Source organism: Gopherus flavomarginatus, chromosome 4 (assembly GCF_025201925.1).
Source record: "Gopherus flavomarginatus isolate rGopFla2 chromosome 4, rGopFla2.mat.asm, whole genome shotgun sequence".
NCBI lineage: Eukaryota > Metazoa > Chordata > Testudines > Testudinidae > Gopherus > Gopherus flavomarginatus.
In genome coordinates this window covers 69,799,130-69,813,005 of record NC_066620.1, presented here as the reverse complement: position 1 = coordinate 69,813,005, position 13,876 = coordinate 69,799,130, and the positions used below count along the sequence as shown (strand labels likewise).

Below are 13,876 nucleotides of genomic sequence, written 5' to 3'. Positions count from 1 at the left end.
AGACTTTCATATTTTGCAAAGTAATGTAATAGTTTTCCTCATTAGTAACGGGAGGATAAGTAAGGATAAACAAAGGCAGTGGTGAGCGGGAGCCGGTTCCCACGGTTCACAGGAACCGGTTGTTAAATTTAGAAGCTCTTTTAGAATCCGTTGTTCTGGGACAACCAGTTCTATAAGGGCTTTATTTTACAAAAGCTCCGGCAGCTGTCCACTCAACCTCAGCCCCAGCTCACTTCCCCCTCCTCCCCTGAATGCTCCGCTCTCCTTCTCCTCCCGCTCCCCTGCTTCCCGCGAATCAGATGTTTGCAAGAAGCCTGAAACAAGCAGCAGGCACGCAGGTAAGCTGGGGCGCGGGGGGAGGGGAGGTGTGGCCGGCCCAGCCCAGCCAAGCAGCTCCCTCTAGCCCAGCTCCTTGTCCCTGCCGAGCGGCTCCTCTGGCCTGGCATCCCTGGCCAAGTGCCCCCAGCCCCAGCCTGAGCTGAGTGCCCTTGGCTGTGGTCCCACGGCTCCCTCCGGCCAGGCTCCTGGTCCTGGCCGAGTGCCCCTAGCCCTGTCCTGTCCCAGCACCAGCCAAGCACCCCCAGCTCCGGCCCGGCCCCTGCGGCTCTGGCCCGGCTGCCGCGGGGCTGGTGCTGGTCCAGGCCCTGCGGCTCTGGCCTGGCCCAGCTCCGGCCTCGCAGTGCTCGTGCTGGTGCTGGTCCCGGTCCTCCGGCCTGGCCCGGCTCAGGCCTCGTGGTGCCGATGCTGGTCCCAGCCAAGCAGCTCCAGGCAGCTCAGTAAGGGAGCAGGGAGCAGAGAGGGGGTGTTGGAAGAGAGCACAGGAGTTTGGGGGATTGTGGGGGGGTGGGGCGGTTAGAGAGCAGGGATCAGGGGATTGACTGGGGGCAGGTGGGGCAGGGATCTGGGGGGGCAGTCAGGAAGAAGCAGGGTTGGATGGGGCAGCAGGGGGCAGTCAGGGGCAGGGATTCCAGGGGCAGTCAGGGGACAGCGAGAAGGGGTGGTTGAATGGGGTAGGGGTCCTGGGGGGCTATCAGGAATAAGAGGAAGGCTTGGATGGGGTGGCAGGAAGCAGTCAGGGGACAGGGAAGGGGGGGTGGATGGGGCAGGGGTCCGGGGGGAGCATCAAGGAACATGGGGGTTTGGATGGGGCAGGAGTCCCGGGGCGGGCGGCCACGACCCCCTCGTGGGGTGAGGAGGAGGGAACCTGTTATTATTTTGGCAGCTCATCACTGAACAAAAGTAAAGTTACATTTGGGGTTGGTATCTTGACTCAGAATTCCCACACTTTCTGGAATTCAGGGTTGTTATGAGCTGCAACATACTCTAGATTCGTGGCTTTCAAACTACTATTTTTAAATAGCTAAAGTGTTGTCAATCAGTGGTCTAGTTACAGTCTTAACATTGACAACGTTTTGCATTTGGCATTCCTCCTCTCCCCAGCTCTCTGCAACATCAATCTTTCTTTCAGAAATACTGATAAATTCTCTACATGGCTGTTAGAACAAAGGTCTGAGACTGAGTGAGGATTACCAGCTATTATCAGTGCTCAAAGGTCATACCTGTTAGAACAAACACTTTTAAAGGAAAATCTTCCAAGTGTTACTCTGTTTCTGGAGTGTATTAACAATCTCCATTTCCCATTGTGGGCTCTTGTCCCCCACCCCACCTCACCTTCATTTTGTTAGGCCTGAATAAAGATATAGCAGACAAAACCAGGTATGCCAACCTGACCAAAGTCAGGCTAACAGAGGTTTCTGGGAAATTCTTGAGTGGAAAATACTGAGAAGCAGCATGTCTCACAAAGAGCTGGGAAAAAGTAAGATAAGGGAGGGGCTGCATTCCTGGCATAGTGCCAGCTGTGCTGTGTTAGGAACAGTTGGTTTGAAGAACTGATAAGAAACCCCAGCTTCCCAGCCTCCCTGCAATCACTCCCTGGTTCTGTTCTCTGCCTGTTTTTAACTCCTCTACATTTCTAACTTCTGGTGCTTGTTAAGATATTATTAATCACCTATTGCTGTAAAACATGTATACTAAAGGTCTTTAGTTTCTAGTTAGAAGAAGGGGGTGGGTTGCTCAAGTGAATAATCTATAACGCGATGGAAATGTTAATATAGGTTTATACTAAGATGTAAAGAGGAAGCTGGTTCTCACTGGAGACGAGCTGCTCTCTATTGATGCGTGCACTTGTCAATAAAGAGCTTTTGATCGGACCTTGCTGGTGTTGCCTGTCTCTCTCGCGGTCAGACAACAAACCTCGCCATCTGGGTTCAAGTCCTCGACAATTTCTAAAAATGGAGAAAATGCAGGGATATATGTGTAGTAACATGTCTATCTTTAAGACTTCATACAATTGTTTAGAATTGTATTAACTGCATAATGAGCATGTCATTTTTCTCAAAATGGCTGAGAGAACCAAAACAACCATGAGTCCAAAACAAATACTTACTGGTCCCAGAGAGGGTGAGAAGGGTAAGAGAGACATCCAAAACCATATGGTCAACGCATTGGACAAAAAGGAGAGAGACGAAAGGTGGGGGCATTGAAATCTGTTAAAAATACACGGAGAGGAAATAGCATAGCATTATTACTACTAGGGAGCAATTCCGTATCAGATATGAATACATCACCTAATAGCTTTTTTAATTTCTACAAAAATTCACCTTTCATTTCTTCATATTTCATGAACATGACATTCCCTTTGTCCAAGTGTTTGTTCCAGGTGAGAGCATTATCAAAACAGGAGCTCTAGCAGACTGAAACTAAATACAAAAGACATTTTAATTTATTTTCTGTTTGTGACCTATATTTAAATTAGCCCTTACATGAAATATACAAGCTAATTTTAATGTGTCCTGGAGAATTTAGATCTAATACTTCAATAGTTGCTCTCTTTCTTGAATGGGGTTATTTTAGAAATTCATTGCAGGCTCCAATTTTTACTTCCTTCCAAATATTTTTCATACTGCAAGATTCTACATGGCAGTTAAAGAAATGAACACAAATTCGTTCTTGAATTCATTTTAAAGTAATCAGGAACAAAGCAGTGTGTGTATATTCATAGAATGTGTGTACAGTCTGTCACATAACCTGGCTGATATTGCACTTGTGAAATGGTGAATTATTTTTAAAAGTTAAAAAAAATACTTGTTTAAGACTCTGCAAACACTCACCATGGGAATAATTTACCCCAGTGAGACTACTTGTGTGTGTAAAGTTACTCACAAACATAAATGTTTGCAGGTCTAGGCCCTTACACGGTATTAACAATCAACCAGTATACTTTATTTTTCCAAGAATCATTTATTAAAATATGCACAGATTCTTCGCTGTACTGGGATAATGGGGGAAGGAAGTATTATTTCTTTTCAACTGGTGGATAAGGACTGGTCAACACTAGAAAATTAGCTTGACCCAGCTCTTTTGACAACTTAAGCCCCAGTGTAGACAGAGCTGGCTACTGCCTCTCAGAGAAGTGGATTTACTACACCGACAGAAGAACCCCTTCCATTGCTGTAGTGTCTATATGACTGTGCTGCCATAAAGTTTCTAGTGTAGAAATAGCCTTAGTGATTCAAATAAATCTTTGCAGGCACAACGTTGTCAAGTTTTGAGGTGCAATGGAGACCTGTGAGAGGTTGTGTCACTGCCTTCCCTGCAATCCTGAGTGCATTAAAATGCTCTGCCTTTGCAGCTCATTGTCTGGACACCCCCAGCCAACTACAGGCATGCACTGAGTGTGTGTGATAAGCAGCCCTGGTTCAGTAACTCTGACTCCAGCAGCCTGCTTTTTATACCATAGCCACACTCTGGTCTCCACCAGCCTTGTTTACTACTAGCCAAGTGACCCAAACACACACCCCAGTCCCAAATTTCCCCCAAACCTTCTACCCCGGAGTATCCAGACATCTCCTGTACTACTCAGAGAAATAACATTCATTTGGTCCTATAAGGAGGCAATATCCAGCAGCTTGCCACATTAACTGGAGTTAACAATTACTTCAATCCAAACATAGCACTGGGTTGTTCAGATTAAAATTAAGAACAGGACTTATTTACAAGAGGACTTATGTTCAGGGTTGCCAATTAAAAGAATTAAAAGCAAATCAAAGTGAAAACACGCAGCTAAAAGTCTGAAACTTAATCTAACAAGACACAGTATTTGTGTAAAATGGTTTTGGTTGCCAGCTACCCTTGGTTCAGCATGGCTGACTGTCTCTCCATCAGGACCTTCCATAGAAGTACAAGGTGTTGGTTTGTCGTCTTAGCTGAAAGATAACGTAGGGGTTCACTGTCCCTCTCTTTATAGTTCAGTAAACCTTTGAGAAGTATCTTTCTTAAAGCTCATTGACCTAGCTTCAAGAAGCAGAGAGGCTTTCTGGGGGTGCAGTTTCCATCTCTTGTTGACAGTTGAGTCTTTACCTGCCCCCCCTTATTAGCTTGATGGCTTTGTTTACCTTTTGTGTGAGTGAACCTTTCTTGTCTCTGCCTGACGACCCAGCTGGTTAGACAAGCAAATACACAATTCTTTTTGATCCAGACATGCTGACTTCCCAAACACCTTGTGAGCTTTGATGGTTCGGTTTGCCGCAGGTGTAAATTGCAATTCCATTGTCACTGGTCACCCTGCTTTATTTGTTTCTGCTCTGTTCAAATACAGAGTTTAAAACAATATCAGAGGACAGCTGTAATTCCACATGCAGCATTGTCACATATATTCGCCAGTTATACTGTTGATCAGTATGGTGTTAGTTTTAAAATGATACCTCCCAAGGCATAGCTTGTATAAATATCATTGCAGTAGTGTGTGGGCTGTGAATACAGGGGTTATTAGGGTCCCACCTCCCCCTTTACAAAACTGTAGAGGGATTAGCCACTGGATGAACTATATGCAGAGGGTCAGTACCCTCCTTCCTAGACAGGGCATCAGCCACAATATTTTCTTTCCCCTTAACATATACATTCTCTATTGTCATATTCTTGGAGTGTGATGCTCCAGCATAGTAGTTTAGAGCTAATGCCTCCAAACTAGTGAGAATGGTCAGTTAGTAACCTGAATTTCTTGTTAAAAGATAGGGCCATAACTGCTTGACTGTCCGCACTATGGCACAACATTCCTTCTCTATGACAGAGTAATTCTGTTCAGTAGGTGTCAGTTTCTTGCTTAAGAAAGCAATAGAATGTTGTTGTTTTTTTTAACTTTCCACTGACTGCATCAAAAGAACACCTAACCCAACATCTGATGCATCTGCACAGACTTCAAACATTTTGTCAAAATCTGGACAGGCCAGAAAAGGCTTTTCAGACAAAATTTTCTATACCTAATCAAACCCTTCTTTGACAGGCAGTTGTCCACACAACCTTGTTTGGTTTTGTCTTTTTATACAAATCTGTAATTCCGGATACAATGTCACTGAAACCAAACACAAATCAGTGGTAGTAATTAACCAGGCCTATGAAAGACTGAACCTCCTTTTTGGTTTGGCACTGTCCAGTTTAAAGTGGTTTCTACCTTTAAGGGATCGGAGAGATTTGATTATTCCCTACTCAGTGATCTAAAAATGGAAATGTTCTTTCTCCTATTTTATACTTAGAGGCTTTTATAGTCAGGCCTGCCTCTTTGAGCTTTGATAATATAATGCCCAAGTGTTTCTTGTCGTCAGACCAAAAATTGCTGAACACTGCTATAGCATTGACTTAGGCCCTTGTGAAGTCCCGCAATCCATTTAACTTTTGGTTGGTCAGCTGCTGAAAAGTGCATCCTGCATTAATTAACCCAAATGGTAACATTTTGAAGTCATACAATCCCATATTAGTAATAAATGCAGATTTCTTTCTGTGCATCAGGGTCCAAAGGACTCTGTGGATATACTTTTACAAAGTCAAATGTGCTAAGACATCTTGCTTCGCTTAAAATGTCAAGCATATCATCAATTCTGGGCATTGGATAAACATCTGAAACAGTGAGAGCATTGAGTTTTCTATAGCCCACATAAAACCTTAAGGTTATCTTTCTTGAGGACAAGCACAATGGGTGATGCCCAAGAGCTTTCAGATTCTTTCGTCACCCTGAAGTTTAGCATGTTCTGTATTTCTGTATGGATTTGCTTTAGCAATGTGCCAGTGGTATGATAAGGCCGGCTGAGTGCAGGCTGAGGACCTACAGTATCAGTCTTATGGGTGATCACAGGTCTTCCCTGCTTTGCTGGAGAAAACCTGTTTGTGGCTCTTCAATTAGCCAGAATGTCTGCTCTTTAAATCTGTGTTAATTCATTGCTTTCAAGTGATAAATTGTCTTGACATTCAGCCATCAAATCAATGAAGTGGGATGCCTCAGTTTCCCCTTCAACACAACAAATGTTGACCATTGCTTCTCTGCTGTGATAAAACTTTAGACCTGTTTATATCAGCATCTGTGAGCATTAATGTGACATCTTTTGACATATGTATATGTCATACATGTTCCTCTTCTATTACTTTAAAAGGTCCCTCGCATGAGTTTTGTATTTTGTATTTTTTCACCAACACCAAGTCTCCTACTTCAAAAGAGCATTTAGAGGTATGTTTGTCATATCGGACCTTTTGTTTGGACTGTCTGAGGTTAGCCTGAACCACATCCATCATGCTCTTTAACTCTTACCAGAACCTTTATACATATTCAGTCACAGGCACCCCTTCTACCTCAATGTTCCCTTCCCAAGAGTCTCTGGTGAGCTCTAAAGGTTCACTCACTTTCCTGCAGTATGGAAGATCAAATGGGGGCAAATCATGTAGATTCTTGGGACATTTCACTATAAGCAAATAACATAAGGTAACTTTTCATCCCAGTCCTGGACCCGCTTCTTGGCCTATATTTCCAGCATAGACTTCAGGATCTCACTGAATCTCTCCACCAACCCATTTGTCCCTGGGTGAAAAGGGGTATCTTTCATCCCCCACACAAATTCCATAACTCACTGAATGATTGGGACATGAAATTTGATGCATGATCTGATCACAGCTCTTTAGGGAAACCCAGTCTGCTAAAAACAGTGAAAAGGACTGGCTATAGAATCAGCTTCTATGTTACTCAGCACAACTGCTTCTGGATACTTAGTGGCAAAATCCACTATAACCAAGATATATTTTTTCTCTTTTTACTAGGACATTGCACAGGGCGCCCAAAGTTCATTGCTGTCTTATAAAATGCCTCTTGTATTACAGGCAAGGGGTGTAGAGAGACTTTTTGAGGTCCTGCAGGTCTTTTTTGCTTCTGACATAAGTCACAAGATCTGCAATAGTCTCTCATTATCATCCCTGGCCAGTAAAGATTCTTCTTTAACCTCTCGTCGATTCTCTGTGCCTCTAAGTGATCAGCAAAAGGGCAATCATGGGTACCAACACTGACTCCCGACAGTGCTGGAGTGGCTGCTTGTAAGGTTTCCCCGGGCTTCTGTCTTTCCCCTCTGTACAACTTTTCTTCCTCTTCAAAAAACCTTTCCCCATTTCCCTTACTAGGTGTCTCCTTGTGGATGTACTCACAGATGCCTTATAGCATAGGGTCTGCTCTCTGTTTATCTGCAAAACCTTGGCTACAGGCAACCTGAGCTACCTCTCTAGTTACGACAGACAGCAACTCCCCTTTTAGCTCTGTATCTGGGCTATCCTCCTCTGCCTTGGTCCCTTCCTCACCTGAAAGCACTTGCTTTTTCCTGATAAGCTGAGGCTAGGATCATCCCCTCCCCCATAGCTGCTTCTTTGTCCATGCAATTCTCTTCTGAGATCACAGAATACTCTTTTTTGCTGCAAGTTACTATATTAACTGTTTTAGCTATAGACAAAATATCATTTCTCATAAGAATTGCTGTTAAAATACTATTCAGTGCACCAACGTTCAAAGCTCACGCCAGCCCTTCACACTCCATATGTACTTTAGCCAGAAGTACATTGACCTTATCTCATCCAGGGCCGCCCGGGGCAGGGCAAGAGGGGCAATTTGCCCCAGGGCCTGGGTCCCGCAGGGGCCCCCACGAGAGATTTTCGGGGCCCCTGCAGCGGGGTCCTTCACTCGCTCCAGGGGGCCCGGGCCCCTGGAGCTGCTTCTGTTCCTGGTCTTCTCCGGAGAGGGGGTCCTTCTGCTCCGAGGAGGAAGGATCCCCCACCAGCGAATTACTGCCGAAGTAGGAGCCGCCGAAGTGCAGCCCGGTGTTCAGAGGTAATTTGGCGGCACGGGGCCCTTCCGTTCCAGGACCCACCACCGAAGTGCCACAAAGACCCACAGCAGGGGCCCCGTCACCAAATTACCGCCAAAGACCTGGCTGCACTTCGGCGGCGGGTCCCGCTTCAGCAGTAATTCGCGGGGGGGGGGGGGGCGCAGCAGGTCTTCGGGGAACTTCGGCAGTGGGTCCCGGAACAGAAGGGACCCCCGCCGAATTACTGCCAAAGTGGGGAGCCCCTGCCGCCGAAGACCCCAGGCCCCTGGAATTCTCTGGGTGGCCCTGATCTTATCCCATTGTCAGTTCCGTATTCACTCCAGGGAGTATGTCTGACTGTTTAACCGTGCTTCCCCTGACTAGAGAAATATGTGCACTAGTGTCTCTCCACCCAAGGCATTCTTTGCCATTTAACTTGACAGTTTTAACAAATTCCATCTCTACTCCCAATTGTTCAAATCTCACAAAATCAATCATATGCTCTGCAGATATCTCTTGAGATCCTACGTTAAGAACAAGTATCAGAGGGTAGCCATGTTAGTCTGCATCCACAAAAACAATGAAGAGTCCAGTGGCACCTTAAAGACTAACAGATTTATTTGGGCATAAGCTTTCGTGGGTAAAAAACCCACTTCTTCAGCTGCATGGAGTGAAAATAACAGATGCAGGCATTATTATACTGACACAGGAAGAGAAGGGAGTTACCTTACCAATGTTGAGAGGGCCAATTCAATCAGTGGCTGTAGTCCACTCCCAATAAAAATATATTAAGAACAGGTGTGTTAAACTTGGGTTGGACAGGGTGTGGGCTTAACTTCTCTTTCCTCGGGCATTCAGTAGAATCACAGGTGAAACACATTCTTGAACTATTCTCCTGTACAGGGAGTCTGCAAGTGAGATTCCCATGGGATGATCTGTTCTAGGGAGGGGAGTGCCTGCACTCCCAACTACCCTCTCTTTTCCCAGGGACAAAAGAGGGCCCCACCTTAACATTGAGTTCCTTCCCTCTGTGGTTGAGGTCACTGGATGCTTTAGCTTATAACATATATGTCAGCAAGAGCCACAGCTTTTTGAACCAATCCAGGGGTTTACCACAAAGAGCTTGTCTGATTTCTTCAGAAAATATGCTCAGGAATTATTCTTGTGCAAAAAGATCAAACTACTGATCATAATTCTCTGCCCCTTTCCCCTTCACCCATTTTTTCATCAAATCATATTTATACGAGTATTTTCTGTAACTTTCTTTTTGTCATGCATTTTGAGACATCTAAATTTCATTCTATACACTTTGTAATACACCCTTTTTAAATTCAGCATATTTCAAAGCCTGTTCACTTGGCATTTCATTAAATATGTTGAATGCTTTACTAGCCAGTGTGGGGATGTCAACTACTTCCAGTGGCAGCAAGTTCTACAATCTAAGCATGCATTGTGTGAAAAAAAATTTCCTTTGATCAGTTTTGAATTTTTTACCTTTTCATTGCATTGAATTTCCCACTGTCCTTTTCTTATGAGACAGGGAAACAGAAGTGTGATGCTAGCAAACCAGGTGTCAGCTCATGCCAAGGTCCCCATGCCTCACTTGGATACTGATCAGAACATAGCCAGAATTGCTCTGGTTTGCCTGTGTGTTAGTATTGTTAAAATACATATTAGAGTTATAAAAATGTGCATAGTGTTTAGACTTCATTGAACAGTGGTAAATGGCTGCATTCATTAATCTAATGTATAACATCTGTAGTCCATATTGTAAGGTAATAAGTAAGCATTTGTGTTTATAATACAATAATTCTACGATGGGGAAGGGTCCCAGAACTCTGGCTCTACCCCAAGCCTGATCATCTACACAGCAATTTTAATACGGCAGCCCAAGCCCCAGTCAGCAGTCCGAAGCCTGCTGTGATCATGGCATGGGTCTTCTATTCTAGGGTAGATGTACCCACGGAGCTTGCTTAGTCTAGACACTTCTATTACTTATTGGAATTTAAGATTATACACACAAATGAGTTACAATCACTTTACCTGCTTTAACCTTGTAAATAACTCATTTCTTTTTCTTATATAATAAATCTTCAGATAGTTTACTATAGCACTGACTACAAGCTTTTGTCTTCGGTGTAAGATCTAAGGTGCAATTGATCTGGGGTAAGCGACTGGTCCTTTGGGACTGGGAGTAACATGAATATTGCTAGGTTTCAGAGTATCAGCCGTGTTAGTCTGTATCCACAAAAGAACAGGAGTACTTGTGGCACCTTAGAGACTAACAAATTTATTTGAGCATGAGCTTTCGTGGGCTACAGCCCACTTCATCGGATGCATGTATGAATATTACTGTGATATTTGGTGTAAGGGACCATCTATCACAAATATAAGCTTACCTGGATTGCAACACAGATCGGCATCCTGTCTATGACTCCATGTTAAGGCTGTTACAGTGCCTGAGGAGTGTATACTTCATAATTGGTTGGTGAAATCTAAGTATAAAACTCCCACCCAATCTGGGGTTTGTGCCTTGGTTCTTAATAGTCTGCCCAGAGGGTGGTATTCACACTCTTGAGCTATGCATGGCAGGACATCTTAAAGAGAAGGTCCAGGTCTCCCATCTTTAGGCCATTCATTATTTGACATACTCATTCCTGAGGTAAACAATCCCAACCTTTCCCCATCTCTTCAGATAAGATTTTCCATGTCCTTAATCAATATTTGCACTCTTCTCTGAATCCCTTCTAATTCCGCAATATGTTTTTTTGAGACAGGGCGACCAGTATTGCACACAATATTCCAGATGAGGCTGCACAACTGATTTATATAAGGGCATTATAATATTTTCCATATTATTCTTCATTTCATTGCATACATATCCTCATATTTGTCTTTTTTTTTAAATAAAAACACCTGCACATTCAGCAGCGGTCTTCATTGAGCTGTCTAGCATGACACCCAGGTCCCTGTCCTGCATTAATGCAATTAATTAAGAACTTTATAATGTGTGTGACTAGTTTAAATTTTTTCCTCCAATGTGCATTACTTTGCATTTATCAATATTAAACTTCATTTTCCCCTCATCTAGCATATTTAAATGTCTCTGAAATTCCTCACGGTCCTCTCTAGTCTTCATTAACATCAATAACTTAGTTCAATCTGCAAATTAACTGCCTCATTACTCACTCATCTTTCCTGATCATTAATAATTATATTAAACACCACTGGATCTAGTACAAAACCCCTTGATGCATTCTCCTGTTAACCTTCTGCCAGAATGATTTATCATCAGATCAATAGACTCTACCATAATTTCATACAAGGCCTCAAAGAATATAGGATATACAGATGACCAAATTAACAACTGAAGATGAGACATGAGTCCAAAGCAAGACCCCGGGATGCTCAAGAACCTTGGACTTTCAGAAAATTTGCATCTAGAGCAGGAATCAACCTGAATTAATAACAGATTATGAAAAAAATTAAACTGAAATAGTCATAGGCACTCTAGTATTACCATTCATGTGTTCTACATATTCAGCCAAATAGCTCTTGCACCCATATAGATGTGTGGAAATAATGTTGCCCCAAAGGAAAGTCAAAACTGACATGGAGATCAAATGATGGCTTCACCCAGAACTAGCTAGACTGGGGTAGTCAACAGGTGGACCGCAGGCCAAATCTGGACCACCAGATGCTTTTGAACAGACCCCGATATCTTTTTATTTACTTGTTGTTATTATTTTTATTATCTTCTCTAGAGTCCGGATCTTGATTATACCTTGACAAAAAATAATCAACTTCCCCTCAGCTAGACTATGTTGCCATTAACTGGAGCTGGAAAAGATCACCCTAGCTTCCAATAATATAAGAGTGCTAATGTTGGAAATGACTGCCATCTTGTTATTGGGATGATCCAAATAAAAATACCAGGCAAGGCAGAGGGTATGTATGATACTAGAAAGTTAGCACATCCACCAGTAAAGGTGCATTTCAAGCTGCAGATGAACAACAGATTCAAAGAGTTACAGACACTGACCAATGACAGAAGAACAATGGCAGCTTTTCAAAGAAGTGCAAGTGGATGCAGCCAGGATTACAGTGGGAATGAGAAGGCCTAAGAAAGCAAAGGTGCTCCAACCAAATACATGGAGACTTGTTGGAAAGAGAAAAGAATTAAAGAAGAGAATTCAGCAGGAACAAGCATTGTTCTACAACAAAAATATGTGGTCAAAGACAAGCAAGACAAGCTGAGGAGGTGTACAGAAAACTTTTTCTAGTATCTAAATGACTGACATCACAATTCTCAAACAGTTGTGGCATTGTGAAGACATGAGATGGTAGGATTTTAAACCACAGAGGAATGACAAGGAGCCTGGTGGATGGAACATTTTTAATTTGTGTTCAGCCAGCCAGAACCACAAACATACACTGATAGATGTGAAGAAATAGTGGATTTACCTATATTGCTAAAAGTAATCATCTTTGAAGAAATAACTGAGGCCATAAACCAACTGAAGAGTGGTAACGCACCAGGCTATAATAAAACAGATGCTGAAATGTTAAAAGCTGAAAAGAAAGTGATTTGAATTACATGCGAAGGTTGTACAGAATGGTTTGGGAAAAGCAGATGTATTCTAAAGATTGGCGAAGAGGCGTTATCTGTATAATCCCTGAAAAGTGGAACCAGTTTATTTGTGATAACTGGAGAAGAGCGACACTCCTATCTGTACCTGAAAAAGTGTTTTGCATTATCATTTTGAATAGGATGAAATGGTTGTTGAAAAATATTCAGGGAAGAACAGGCTAGATTTCAATAAGGAGTTATGTTCAAATCAGATTTTTCACCTTGAGAAGACTTATTGAGAAAGGCTTAGAATACCAGCAGAAAACAGTTTTAAATTGCATTGATTTTATTAAAGGATTTGATAGTGTCCATAAAGAAGCCCTTTGGAAGATCTGGACACATTTCAGAATAGATTACTGTCTGTCTTGGTACTGTCTGCAGACGTGGTCTACAAAGTTTTTATCAAATTAGCAAAGAAATGAAATGGTTTAAGATTATTATTGATGTAATGCAAGGTTGCATACTACCCCCACTTCTCTTCTGAACTTCCTTTTTGTGATGAGAAGAGTGATGGTTGTTGTTGACGATATTGTTGTTCTTTGAGCAAGAGATAAGCTGGAGAACCTTGATTTAACAGATGACAGTCATCCTGGATACCAGCATGGACGGAATGGAAAGATTTGTTATGAGCATAAAAGCTGAAGCTGCCTAAGTGGGACTTGGTATCTGTATGCAGAAGTCTAAGATTATGTATATAGGAGAGAATACTGTCAACAATGGCAGATGTGTAATTGATGGGGAAAAATACAGAAGAGTTGATGACTGTTTATCTTGGAAATACAATATCTTCTAATGGCTAGCTTACTAAAGAAGTGAAGGAAAGAATTGGCAAACCAAGTGAATAATTTTTTCATTTGTCAAAGACCTGGAAAAGTAAGAAGATACAGCTACACACTGAAATGAGATTGTACAATGCTATTATCCTTCTGACACTACTGTAAGTGTCAGAAATGCGGCGGATGTTGGAATACACAAACAGAAAGATGAATGCATTTCACCAGCTTTGTTTGAGAAGAATTTTGGAAACTCATTGGTTACACAATCTCTCCAATGTAAGTATTGTACGGCACGAGTCAAC

The 13,876-nt window shown here is 42.7% G+C and overlaps 1 long non-coding RNA gene and 1 pseudogene across 2 annotated transcripts in view; one reads left to right on the top strand and one right to left on the bottom strand.

The window, feature by feature from the left end:
• The first annotated feature begins 229 nt into the window (after nucleotides 1-229).
• LOC127049944 (uncharacterized) overlaps nucleotides 230-13,876 on the top strand; it is a 28,973-nt gene continuing 15,326 nt past the window's right edge. For both annotated transcript variants that reach the window (XR_007774114.1, XR_007774115.1), the window contains exon 1: nucleotides 230-338. This is a non-coding gene — a long non-coding RNA (uncharacterized LOC127049944). The remainder of the gene's footprint in view (nucleotides 339-13,876) is intronic.
• Nucleotides 12,325-13,876, bottom strand: part of LOC127049934 (sulfotransferase 6B1-like) — an 85,621-nt pseudogene continuing 84,069 nt past the window's right edge.